We start from the raw sequence: 13057 nt of genomic DNA, 5'->3' as shown, positions 1-13057 counted from the left end.
AAATAATTTGATTATCCGGTACGACTGGCGTGCTATCGTACGTTGGTACTTAGGTATTCTAGGAACCTTTATGCAAGTGCCAACAACAACATAATAATGTTTCGACTCTAGACTGACTCGTTAATTTAAATGCTTGGTATGAGACTACACTTCCCGGGGTACTGGGTTCGAGCCCCGTGTCAGGACAAGATAATGGTATTTGATTTTAACATTCGAAATTTGAAAATTGATACAGGGGCTCCTTCCCCAATAAATGCAATCCCACTAAAAATATCTTCATGTAAAACTTTATGTGAAATTGATTTTTTAGGGATATACGTACATAGACCGAAACTTAATACAAAAATACTTATAAATTCAATTTAAGGGTAGTAGTCTATGTAAATATGCCGTATGGTTCCGTTTCGTTTTAGCCCCTATTTAGGATCCGATATTCTTTTTTTTAATTGAAATCAGTTTACCAGCAGTAGATTTATCATAGAAAAAATTTAATAAATATAAATATAATAATGTGCCACTTTCGTCCAGCAATAAAAATAAAACTATCAATAGTTGTTTCAGAGGAAATAAATCATGTTTAATGTAACACATAAAAAAACTCTTGGGGCGTGCGACAAGATGCACTTAGCAGATTTACTGGATAAGAGGGGCGTTTGCAATGCGAGGTGAAGATATTGATTATGTAAATTATTAAAATAAAATATTTTATTTATAAAACTGGCAACACCCTCTCTGCATTAATTTAAATAATTATTACTTTTAATATAACTCTAGAAGCTAATTAAATATTAACAATACCTCATCATTAATTCTGAAGGCGTTTGCCTGTCAAAACAAATTAAAGAAAACATATTTAGATATTAATACAATATCGTTTTTGATATTGATCACAAATATTTTTATAGGTTATATATTAACTATTAAAGTAATATAATATTATCCTGAAGAGACATTCTTTAGAATCTTACTCTAAGATGTAGATTTTTTACCTTATTTGAATAAGACGACCTTTGTATATTCTTATCGATAAAAAGATTGTTCACAAAAAGTTGAAATATCGCACAAAAACCAGCTGAATTTATAATCTCCCCTATTTTAAAGTCGGCAGAAAGAAGCAAGAAACTCGATAAAAAGACATTTACTAATTATAACTTTTTATTGTACGATTAGTAGCATCCGTAAATTAAAATATTAAAAGTGTTTCATATATATTATATATCTGAGTTTGATTTCCATGTTTCGGACAGAATAAGGTTTCATAATATCCAATGGTGCAATGTAATTGTATACACAGCGATGATCAACACTAATTCTGTAGTCACTCGCTGTAATAATTAGAACCACATCTAATCAAGTTTCCAATTTAGAATCAAATTATAATCCCCGTCACTCAAATGCTTGTAGGGTTGCACATTTTGAAAATTAAAATATACCATATCCAAGTACGATCTAACTAGTTTTAATTAGCCATTGTGCAGGATTAAACTTAATTGAATGTTACCAGCGGTTACTATTGTAGATTCCATGGAAAGAACTGGTAGTTTGTTCTCTTCTGTTGCAATCGACAGAGCTGATGTCTATATTGTCGATGGCAAGATTACACGAACTTGAGATTACAAGAAACACGTTCATCAGAATGTACTACTAAAAAAATTTTATAGTTTCAGGTACTGTGGGCGTTCCCATAATGTTTTTAATCATTTTCCAATAATTAAGTGATACTAAGAAGAATATCCTCAAAACTAGTTTCTCCCCATTAGTTCCAACAATATTGGGATGTATCATTAACGTCCTCTTAATATTTTGAATTCATTCTTTTCGATTTATGTGTTTCCAACGATTGGGATACAGCTGATCATTCTGCTCCCAAAAAAAGCAAGCCCGCCTAGCATATCGCATTAACGTCCCATTTTTATTTAAATGAACAGCTCAGCTCTAATCTTTTAAAACAATCTTTTAAATACTTTATATTTCGGTTCCACACTGATCATAGTGTGACTACCGCATTGAGCAAAATAATTGGAAATATACGTCCAAATATGTGCATAAGGTTATGTTACAACACTGATAACAACACTAAGCCTGTTCATTCCCACAGCTGGGCTAAAGGCCTCCTCTCCCTTTGAGGAGAAGGTTTGGAACATGTTCCACCACGCTGTTCCAATGCGGGTTGATGGAATACACATGTGGCAGAATTTTTATGAGATTTGTCACATGCAGGTTTACTCACGATTTTTTCCTTCACCGCTGAGCACGAGATGAATTATAAAGACAAATTAAGCACATGAAACAGCTGTGCTTGCCTGGGTTTGAACCCGCAATCATCGGTTAAGATGCACGCGTTCTAACCACTGGGCCATCTCGACTCCAAAGGTTATATTGGTTGATTTTAATATCGCTTCCAAAATTCTAAGCGTTAATCATTATCTGCTATGCGACGTTCTCTTATAACCATATATTTTAATGTTCTAACTTGTTTCATGATTGCCCATGAGGATGCCGGTGGTAGGTCAAACTTAATGACTCCTACTCAAATTGGTTGTTATGATGCTGTTGTGCGAGTAATTACATACTATATCCTCTTTTATATTCTATTTAGATTAGTTCCATCTACTATGGTAGTATTTTTATCTGCTATACTGTACAGATAAGCTAAAGATAAACCCTCATTGCACTTTTACTGAGTTATCTCGGGCTATTTCTCAATGTAATAATAGCAATATGTTAGCTATAGAACATTGGAGTGAATCTTTTGAAATAATACTTGTATTCTTTATTCCGAATTATAAGAATTCTTAAATAAGCGTGCAAATAATACATAGTTAACAACTGTTATAATTATTCAATCCTTAATTATTTAAGAAGCCTATTAATAATGATTTTAGAGTCTTCGGGTATATGAATTAAGCTTTATCAGATGCATTACCTTGCAGACGTTTCTTCTCTTCTCTTAAGTTTCTTCCCATTGCCAAAAATTACCCGAGAAATAGACTCCTTTCTCTTATCCTGAATATGACTACTTACCTATACCTACTATAGATACCTACTTTGGATTGGATATCACAGTGTTATTTATACTTACGTTTTTTAATTAGTCTACACAAACAAGATCTTATCTCCAAATTCCTCAAATGTTTCAAATTACTACCAATACTGTTTTTTCTAGAATAATCGTGTTTTTAGTACGCTATACTATTTATTGTACAAAGTTTTTATCCCCTAATCTCTAAAAAAAACAGTTTTAAATTCCTCAGGAATTCCCACGAGCGTTGACTCGGTTCTTTTGACAAACTATTTTCCAGAATTCCTTCGCATTTTTCAACTTTCTATAGTATATCTTTAACACGTCAAATGACCCTCTTTGGAATAACTTGCTGAAGCTATTAAACGTGCTTAATTATTTAGTCAGTTTAAAAAAAAATACACAAATTAAAAAACGTTCTTACTTGGAATTTGTATTTGTGGGATATGTAATGTCTTTCAATTTTGTACCAAGTTTACCAAGTTTCTTACATAAGATTTAAATTTAACAATTGAAAAAGACAAATAAATCAGTGAGAATATATTATAGTATCAAATATCACAATATCATACACTGTGAAGCTGTATGGTGGCTTTGAGAAGTCAATATGTTTGTATATGACATTTACTTTATACGAAGTACTTTGGCAGATTGTGACTTTTGTTCGATGCATTCAGAGAGTTGAATCCTGGTACGTCAGCTATATGATGTTTATAGTAGCTTTCCTCTCGATAGCAAGCCTAGGGAAAGCTACGTAATTACACCGTGACACGTCAGCTAAAGCCACACCATATTAAAGCCCCTTTGGTAATCGAATGAACCGACCATACAACACAATGAACCCTTACCTCATGCTTACGGAGGTAAATTGACTTAATCTATACTAATATATAAAGCTGAAGAGTTTGTTTGATTGTTTGAACGCTCTAATTTAGAGATCGGCAGATTCAATTACTAAAAGTATTTTGTGTAAGGTTGAACATTTATTAAACTAGGCTAGATATTTTGAAAAAATAACCTTTAAAGCGGGTAAAACGACTAGCAAATAGTATAATAATAAAACCGTTAAGTAATTTTCAGGTCAATCGATGACGGAAAAATCTCGAATTTACAAAGTTAAAATAGATTTTACTATTCAAAAAACAATCGCAATTGTTGTAGAGCACGTAAAGTATTGTATTCTAATGTACTCTCGTGCTGGTACCCTGATTTCCCGCAGGATTCGCCGCCCACTGCGCACCAAACATACCAATTGATCGTTAATTTATAATGAACGCCATTGTTTGCCGCATAAACATAAACGGATTTTTTATTTCGAAGACTTCATTGTTAATCTGTAAACACTGATTTAATATTTTATAATAACAAAAAGTATGTGATTCATCTTTATAGTGAAAATATTTTTTTATCATTCTCTTATCGAGAATAATTTCGTTATAAAAATATTATTTCCATTCATATTTTTTCGTACGTAAAGCCTTTCAGCTGTAAAACTATTTTCATGTTACAAAGTGCCTAAAGCGTTTGCCCTAATTTAATTGTCTGAAAACATATCCCGATCGCTACAGTGTGCCTAACCGAAGTAACTAAACAGATTAGTAAAACCACATCACAATCCCAAATTGCAACAACGTTGTATATTACGTAGTACCTCGGGGCTGATGATGGTGAAAACTTATCAAAAAATCTTATCGCCTAGAAAATAAAGACTATATTCGAAAAATACAGTTTCGCCGGTTTAATTGAACGAATCACACCGAAGAGGATACAAACACATCCAATGTTTCATGTAGTTCAAATTCAAGCGTCATTATTCAAAGGGTTTTAGCGGCCGAACCTATTGCATGAACAAGTTTAAATCAAATTCGCTCAAACGTTGCTCGCACTTTAAATTTACATAGCGAGATGTCACAGTCAAACACTTTTCACCTGTAAATCCGAAACGTTCATTTTATAATTACAGAAATATATTCAATATTCATTCTTTACACAATACAAAAAGGTTAAACTTAATAATATAATACGTCTGTATAGCTTTATGATTTTTGTTGCCGTAAAATGTAAATATCATATCTAACGATGATAGTCAAGTCTTTTAAATTTCAATATATTCAAAATTTAATAAAAATAAAAGCACAGTTAGGCTTGCTCCGTGCGAGTTGCAGGTTATATATTTTTATTTTAATGAAATAAATGTTTTATTCTAAATTAAATGTCATTAGATGAATCCTGAAATAAGAAGAGAATATGATGTCGAATGAATTAAGAGCACATACAACAATCAAACATAAATTTTATTTCGGTCATCCCATGAATGAATGAATGAAAGAAATGTTTAAATTATATTTCATTTCTGTTCGAGTAATATTGTAATGAGATAAAGAATTTACTGATTGAGTTTACGATATAATTATACGATATTAATTTGTTTTAATAATATATGCACTTAAAATTTTAAACGATTATATAATGCGTTAAGGAAATAATTATGAAATAATTATTTTACCTGCTTATATTGCGATATTTTTAAAACCAACAAGATTTTTTACTGTACAATGTTTAACATAAAAAGTACACTTTTAAACCATTGTGTTTTATCGTTCAGCCTTATAAATCTCTCAATTTTATCGGTCACGTGTTGAAATTAAAAATGTTGACCTAAGTAGTTTGAAATAGTGTTTTTAGAATGGCGTTTTTGCGTCTAGATGACCCCGTGTTCATTTTATCCAAAGCACAAAAACATTTTAATAGCTGTATGAAAACTTCACAAATATTTATGTTTTTATACATAGTTGAGCTAACTTAATTTGATCTTAATTAATACATTTTGTAGTCTCAAATTTTAACAAATTTAATTGAATTTTTCGTTTGCTCAGTATGAGCTATAGTTTGCTTTACCGATCGAGAATGACATATTGCGTTGCAATGATTTGATGTATAGATTCAAAAGGTACTAAGAGTTTAAGACTCGATAAAGGAATTATTTCAAAACTGACGAACGTTAACTTCCTCTGACTATACATACATATATAAAGCCTTCGACGAGCTTTGAGCTCAACTGCAACTATGAATGGATTTACTAACTACCTACACCACAACATCAAAGGTTCTGAATAGTATTCGTAGGGACATTATAATGAAAATAGGGGGGATCACACAGACCATCACGTTAGTTTCGGACGACAGACACGATGCCCGGAGGTGTTTATCATCAGGGACGTCCAGGAACTAAATTGTAAACTTAATTAAAGATGATGATGATTTGGTTCTAAACGATTACTGTTACGGTGGCTAAACTCACGGGAACTGACTACACAAAGCGTAATATTGTGCATAGCTGTTTGCATAAGGTGCAATTTTATTCACACAGGTGCATTTTTTTTATTCTATTACTGTCATTATGAAATAAGACGGCAAATCCCACACGAATGCAAGAACAACGAAATAACATTCTTACCGAAACTGCAAACTTTTACTGAGATTTTAAATAAATAAACTTTTAGTCCCGATCTGGGATTTGAACCCAGGATCTCGGGATATGCGGCCTTACTTCCAGCCTACTATGGAGGCAGGCAGCGTTAATAATGTACATATATATCAAATACTAATCTATCTATCCGTAATAGTTTTTCCTAAATTGTTTTTCTTAAATAGCTTTTGAATATTTTTTCAGATTTTATTGTTTATTTAACATAAAATTTTTAATTGTAAATGCAATTAATTGTAAATGCAATTTTTCGAAATTTATTTATGTCAAACGATTGCCCAATAAAGTCGATATTTATAATTTACATTATAATTATGAAAATAGTTTACCAAGAAACACTCATTATAATAACGAAAAAATCAATTCTATTTTTGGATAGTTTACAGTTATTATTACAATTATTTGTCCGTGTATAGTCTGTGTGACAAAGTAACATGACGAGAAGAGGTTGTCAAATCCAAAGCCAGTAATAGCACTTTACGACTGAATCCCTGAGCCCAACAAACGTTTGTTTCTGTTGATATTTTGTCTGATATAGTCACATTGTTTGAATGCGTGAGATCACAATGGTCGTGCAGAACAAGTAATTGAATAGTACTGCACAAACATAGTCCCCTTGGGTTTCGAAACTAATTGATTATTTCACACTGCCCACCGATGTCGGATGCGCTTCACATGCGTTCTATAATTATAGAGACACAGAGAGCATTTGGCCATATTGAAAATCTGCTTTGTATTCCGTTGCTGTGCATCGTTTGATCAAATATTTGTCAAACACGAATAACAAAATGTATTTTAATAATATATAAATATATGGAGTATTATGTCATTTTAAGTTTAAGTTTAGTTAAATTAAAGTATTACAAAAAATCGTGATTATTTCTATTTTAGTTAATTATTTAAACCATGAACAAAATTACTATGACTGTTAAATCAGGAATGAATATTACACCACCCCGCATTGGAACAGCGTGGTATATGTTCCAAACCATAAAGGGACAGGAGGCCTTAGCTCAGTAGTGGGAAAATTTACAGTCTGTTGTTGTTGTTGTTTATTTAGCGATCAAATAAATAAATATGTTATCAAATAAACCTACTTTCAATCAATCTTCTCCATTGCCATAGCACTAATTGTATTATTAATTTATCATAGCAATCTGACCATTCAATCTAATGACTTACTTTGTACCGTTTGCAATCGCGCCGTCAAAGACAATGGCCGTCTAAAGCATAAAGCCTCGTTATTAGGGTTGTCACCTGGCCTTTAATTGTTTCGCTATTTCATTCGGAACTACAATAATAACCAACACAATACTATAACAACAATAATTTAAATTATAGAGCAATTAATGAACGCTAATAATAGCATAAATAAATCAAAATAAAAAAAACATCCAAATGAAATTTCCTTTATTATATTTATTTTGTACGACGTTACCAACAGATGGATTTTTTTACAGGTTGAGTTATTATAAAGATAGATTATACAAAACATCTAGATCGTAAAATTCTTTAGATACTTTTTTGTCTACGAGTTCGAAGCAGTTGCTTTTCCTGAGTCAACGCAATTTGAAATACCGAAGATAATAATACCGGCACTTATTTCCGACGATGTATACACAGTAAATCTTAGATAATCTGGCATGTACGTGGAGGAAGGTTAATTAAAGTGTCTATTTAGACTGGACTATGATACGAAAACAATTATGATAGTCTTTCAGTTTCGCCAACCGGTATATTATATCTTATTATGTTTCATATTTTTAATGACTTTTACGACAATATTAATTACATATATCTATATTTATATTTCATTCATAAGACACAGATAAAAAATTATAATAACTTATAAAGGGGAAATGAATGAATGAATAATAATCTATATCAAAATAAGTTACATAAAAATATAAATCGGTTTCTATGAATAAAAATTACCGTTTACTTTTATAATATAAGCCAGTACTTTCGGAGATAAAAAATATTGGAATTTAAACGCTTGAATATAAAATACTTCGTGCGTGAATTAAGACGTATTAGCAAAATACGGGCGAATAAATCGTGGCATGCGATACTGATTGCAGTTTAAATATTTTTATCTCATTATTTAAAAATATCTCGCGGGTCTTTTAATTCCACTCCTGGTACGGTAATTGATTTATAATTTACATAATATCTGTACTACTATTGCCAACTGAAGTATTTGTTTATTTGAACGCGCTGAAACAAAAGAAAAATGAGTGGCACATAAACGACTATAGTACGACAAAATATAGATGTAGCATCGGTAAATTCAATAAAACCGATTACTGCCAATTTATACAACCAATACAAATAGCTCCCTATCGCGCCTTTCGACGCTATTCGTCGCTATAGATTGTCGCGTCAGTTCACCCCGAGAAAGCAAGTGCATGTAAATCGACACGTCAAATTGACGAATATATTAGGTCATATGTTATAACGTTTGTGTAAAGATCCTATTCACATAAGAAATAAATATTGGTAATTTGGGAGAGCGTACTTAATTCGGATGTGATCGGTTTTTGCCGATGCTACATCTAAGTTGTGTCGTACTATACATACTCTTTAAATTATAAAAAAATTATAAAAAATACCATCGTTACGTGCATAATAAATTAACAATAAAATTCCTCCTAAAATTTTGTTAACATTTTAGTAGTTTGAAAATTGCTTTAGAATATTTCTAGTTTCTAGTTTTCTCTTCCTCGTATTTCTATTGAAGCGGTATTGGCTTTGAAAAGAATTGAAGTGTACTTGCCGGTGGCAGCCCTTCGCTCTGAGGTCACAATACCAAGCTACTTAGTCTCACTCCACTAGATTCAAATCAGAAATGCTAGCATCTACATAATGTCAACGTTATTGTTAAATTTTGTATGCACTTTTTATAATAAAATAACTCTGGTTTATTTTAATAATGTTGCCAGAGAAATTAACGAAAATATAATTAATGTAAAATTGAATAACTTTATATAATTCTTTAAACTGTTATTATATCAAAACGAGCAACGTAATGAAAATATTTTTAAAAATAATCGAGTATTTTGTTTGTTATTATTTCTGGTAATATTTCGTATATTACTTAAAAGTGATTTATTATTACTGGTATAATATGGTATGGAATGTGTTTTAAAATTCCTGTTATTTCATTCGTTTGGTCGTTTGGAGAAATGTCATAAAGTACCGAATTAAAGAAGTTCTTTTTTATATTTTTTCATAGTAATTGTGAAAGTGTATATGAGTGTATATGTGTGTATAGGAAATTCAAATCGAATATATCTTATCAAGTAGGCTTTTACAAGCATTCGAATAGGTACTTGTATTAATGTTATAAAGCTGCTTTAAACGAAAAACTAAAAGTCGAATTCAACTATAGAAAGTTATGAATGCTGTTGACTCAAATAATTGTTTGGGCGTAAATTATATTGTAATGACTATAGCGTACGTTTAAAAGAGTTATTCATACGATAATCTTATGATCACCATCCTCTTCTTTTAACCACGGCCTTGAAATATAGATTAATGTTTTTTTAAGGAATAAAATTGGTTATATTATTCCAAAAATAATTTCCGATGTTATACTATAAAACGTACCGTGACCATACTTTTAGTGGGAATTACAAAACTATTAAGTCTGTAAGCCACGTACTTTTGCGTAAAAAAACCCAATAAAAAATTATTCATTGTGTTTTTTAAAATATTTTTATGAAGACTATTTCATAAATTATATTAAATTTAACTTAATTTTTTTAGCATACTTCTAGAAATCACGTAGATATCTATTTCAATATTCCTTCACAGCAAATTAAAAAAAAACGTCTTACAGAATTGTAATATATTAATTCTTTGGGAGTAGCACCCCTCTGTAGTGCGAATAAGAGGCCTCCTGGTCTGCCTTCCTTCAATGACGCAGTGGATATCGTCTTCAATGACTTAACTGACTCTGGTAGTTCTGATAGTATCGAGGCAGGTCTTACAAACCTCGTTCATACTCTCTGGAGTGTTCTCTGTTCTCATAAAGTTAAGAGGTCCTGAAATTTTTATTGGGACTCTTTATTATAGAACAAAGAACGCACTTTAAATAGTAAATTAATATAACATAGACAATATTGTCATAATTATTATCTTACGATTTAAATTGAAGAAAATGGAATTTATTAATATTCTACGCATTACATAACTTTGCATAGAAGAAAATCAGCTAATTAAGTTACCCAAGCCGGGTACGTTGTTAGCGTACAGAATTAATAGAATTTGGCTAAAACACCGTGTCTTGCGGCTACGTGTTATTTCAGTAAATATAATTCATTGAATATACGCAAGTAATTGATCACACTACTCTATATACATGTACTGCCGTTGTATAGATATATATAACATCTACTTAACAGATTTGTTAACAAATATTTCTCATTTTATGTTTACGCAAATCAATTTTGATAAATTATATTATTGATCAAATTGTATCTTGCCGTGTTCCTAACATTTTCAGATAGAATGAGTTAACGCTAACGATTAACTGGTAGATATTTGGGCAAGACCGTCAAAGGTAGGTTAATGGGCAATCGCAATCAAAATAAGAGTGAGTAAGCCAGTGTACAAGGGACACTACATCTGAGCTCCCAAGGTTGGTGGTGCATTGTTGATGTAAGGCCTGGTTATTATTTATTACAGCACCATTTTATATGGGGGAGTGGTGCCCAATTACCATCTGGTGGCCCATTTGTGCACCTACCGTTATTATAAAAATAGAAACCAAAAATAAAAAAATGTTTTGTACGAATCGACATAACATCTGATTTATTTATTTCTCTTTGTTATCGTAATTAACTTAATTATTATTTTTTGTCACTGGAAAAACGTATTTCCTCTTGATGGAAGGAATGTGGAGATCTCCCGAAATGCTTAAAGTGCCGAAGTAGACTGGAATACCCTCTAACAAACCAACGATACCCTCCCTCTCTACTTGGCAGAACGAGATCGCTACTGTGACGAATAAAAAACTTAATTAACCTGATCCAAGATAATTAAAATAAAATATCTTTTACATTTATTATTTAAGAATAGCAGTACCCATGAAAAAAAGTATCTTTGATACGTAATCGGTCCTCTAAACTCTAAGCTAATGCTAATACATGTGTGGTTATTACAGACTTGTATACGTATTGATTACACACACACGCACACAGCTAATCATAGTCTGAAACCAAAGCATAAACAGTTGCAATTTTTTTTTTTTCGAACGTGCGTCTGGAATTTTGTCTCATGCCAAAGGTATTATGCGCCCCTTGCGTTTGTTCTCCAAAACTGAAGAGCTGGAAAAAATGACACTTTAAACGGGTGGATTACGACTTTGACAACTTGTACGCTTTTTACCCGTCACGTTTGTCTCACAACAAATTTTATATGACCTTTTGCATTTGAGTTTTTTTGTAATAGAAAGTACGATCGTTGAACGATCGAATCAATATTAATTATTTACGAATATATTGCAAACACGTTCATAACGCGAATAAAATTCACAGAAAGAGATAAATTGATAATTCATATTTTTGTTGAATTCAATAACAAATCATTTTTAAAAGATTATAGATAGATAAATTGATAGATGATAGATTCTAAATCAAATCCAAGTACATAAATAAAAAACTTTCCATTTCATGAACATGCGGAATAAGCAAAGTTCCTTTTTTAAATGGTAAAAATGGCAATCTGATGACAAGGTTGAGAGCTAAGATACGGCCCTTATATCTATAGTAACACTGGCTCACCCTTCAAACTACAATAATACTGCAGAAGGGAAGGGAATCTGAGACAAGCTTCGGATGCGTTATATCAACACGATTCCGTAGGCTCTACGATCCGTACCGACGATAGCCATCCCAGTAGTTTTAGTAGGTAAGAATCCTACAAAACCCAACTACCCCAAAGCGCCCGGATACCTTTCTGAAAAAAGTAGTGAATTTGAATTAGCATGTTTGTAGAGTTTCATGCACTTAATTTGTGTTTAGAATTCATATCCTGTTCGACGATGAAGGAAAACCTCGTCAAAAGGCCCCCGTGCTTCGGACTTATTCCTGCCACATATATTTTCTATTATAATATTTTTATTTTCATTTCATTAGATAAATAAACAATATCCTTTAGGCTATTTTATATAAAATATTTTTTAGTAGAATGTACTTTAGATTCTTTATATTTAATTTAATACTCACAGTAATTAAAACAACAAGTATCTTACCGTACTCACTAGTTACTTTCTTTTTACTACAAAGTTTGTGTCAATCAAATTTAATTGAATTTAAACACAAAACATAGTGCCTGAAAATGCACAAACACTAAATTCACAATTTTATTTCCTGATATTAATCCTGTATTGAGTAATATACATTATTTATTAACGATTTTTTGAGAGTTATATTTACTAATAGAGCAAGTTAACAATATCTGTCGAATACCTACTATTATAGAAACGAATACCGTGCCCCAGGAAAAATGTATTGTCTTTGTGTAATCGGAAACTACACACAATA

General features: G+C 31.5%; 1 protein-coding gene across 1 annotated transcript in view; it reads left to right on the top strand.

The window, feature by feature from the left end:
- The window catches only part of LOC124543442 (discoidin domain-containing receptor 2-like), a 68142-nt gene that overhangs the window by 31294 nt on the left and 23791 nt on the right, over window positions 1-13057 (top strand). The window lies entirely within an intron of this gene.

Source organism: Vanessa cardui, chromosome Z (assembly GCF_905220365.1).
Source record: "Vanessa cardui chromosome Z, ilVanCard2.1, whole genome shotgun sequence".
NCBI classification, from domain to species: domain Eukaryota; kingdom Metazoa; phylum Arthropoda; class Insecta; order Lepidoptera; family Nymphalidae; genus Vanessa; species Vanessa cardui.
This window is presented reverse-complemented; position numbering and strand designations above follow the sequence as displayed.